This window comes from Cucurbita moschata, unplaced genomic scaffold (assembly GCF_002738365.1).
Source record: "Cucurbita moschata cultivar Rifu unplaced genomic scaffold, Cmos_1.0 Cmo_Scf00009, whole genome shotgun sequence".
Classification (NCBI taxonomy): domain Eukaryota; kingdom Viridiplantae; phylum Streptophyta; class Magnoliopsida; order Cucurbitales; family Cucurbitaceae; genus Cucurbita; species Cucurbita moschata.
This window is the reverse complement of record NW_019268525.1, coordinates 2478965-2480462: the sequence shown is the minus strand read 5'-3', so window position 1 is coordinate 2480462 and position 1498 is coordinate 2478965. Positions and strand designations below refer to the sequence as shown.

The 1498-nt window shown below is 43.1% G+C and overlaps 1 protein-coding gene across 2 annotated transcripts in view; it reads right to left on the bottom strand.

The window, feature by feature from the left end:
• The window catches only part of LOC111447439 (homeobox protein HAT3.1), a 9585-nt gene extending 8433 nt beyond the window's left edge, over positions 1–1152 (bottom strand). Inside the window, exon 1 of one of the 2 annotated variants that reach the window (XM_023086608.1) lies at positions 880–1152. The gene's annotated coding sequence lies outside the window, so the exon portion shown is untranslated. The remainder of the gene's footprint in view (positions 1–879) is intronic. The other variant, XM_023086609.1, reaches the window with a different exon arrangement.
• Positions 1153–1498: the final 346 nt, after the last annotated feature.

Sequence of the window (1498 nt, the reverse complement as noted above, 5' to 3'; positions counted from 1 at the left end):
GGGGGGGGGGGGGGGGGGGGGGGCGCATATTTGGGTTTTTAAGTCCACTTAGATTTTAGCTAAAATTAGTTATAGGAATTTTTCAATCAAGATTGGATACAAAAGTATGTTACATGAGAGTCTGAGCAACTTTGCAAGCACCTCCTTCTGTACTATCGATGTTGTGGCAATGAAATTGGAAGATATCACCATAAAAGTAATCGTAAACCCCATGAACTGTGGACTTTAAAAACCTCCACTTAAAACAAAGACCAAAAGATGTTCAAGGGTTAAAACATTTAGTGGGTCTGTAATTGAAAAACAGAACATGCATATTAACATAAGCGTAATCCTAACACGAAATTTCGTACACTCCAACTCCTAAAAAATTGAAACCCATTATTCAAAAATATTACATTGCACAAAAGCGCGGGTGAGGGTCGAGGGGAGTAACAAATGCCTAACCATAAGCTCAGCTCAGGTTGGCCGGTACTCCAACTCCTACCTCCGAAATATATACGTCCGAGCTCCTATTGGACTTCAATTACGTGGAAATAAACTTCCAAGGGGAAAAGAGTGAAGCTCGAGTTTACGAAATCGAGATTGTAGCAATAAAATTCTTCCAGATAGAAGGGCAGTAAGTAAAACTCTTCTAGCTACAATTGAAGTAAAACTCCAGCAATCATTACGCTTATTTCTCCGCCGATTAAGCTAAGAAAACAGTGAAGTATGAAAAAGGAAAGTAAAGAAACAAATGCAATTAACGAGCTAAGCATTTGAATAGAAGAACAAAGCAATGCATTAGCCTCGGAAACTTCATTTTCCTTTTAGCAGGAATCAATCAGAATCTAGCAGAAACACAAAGAACGCGAAAAACAAAAAACTACTGGAAAGAGGTACCTAGTGTTGGTGAAAAAGAGGATAGTATTGCCCGTGAAAGAAGGCGGTTTTGGATCTTGTTGGCGGTTGTCAAGGGAGTTTAGTGAGACGAGTAAGATTTTTTGGCGATGGTGGCGGTGGTTCTTGTTCTTCTCCTCAGCGCGAAGAAAGAATACAGCGGCTTCGTCTCAGTCTCGAAGTCCTCCAAATCTGGGCCACCGTTTCTATCTGAATTTCTTGCCCAGCCTCCACGCGCACCGTCTCCGTTCCGCTACCGCCGCTCATATTGCGCGAGCACCCTCTGGTTCTGGGCTCCATTCTCCATATCTTGGCCCATCTTTTATTTACCTGGACTTTGGGCCCACCCTTTCTTTCTATGGGCCTTAGGCCCAGTTCAATATGACTCGTTGAGAATGCACAAAACTAGCTTATTGAACCAATACTCGAACCAATGCTCCAACCAATGCTCCATCCAGACCAGGGTAGAGTCAAGCTAAAGATGGCTCTGCCTCTAAAAGGGATCTGCGGGGGCCAGAGGTCTTATTCTTATAGACTATGATGGCTGATTCCGGGTACTTGCTATTCGATCCCCAGTCTACCAACAACCGAGCAGAGGTTTTGGCCGGTTGAATCTATTTTT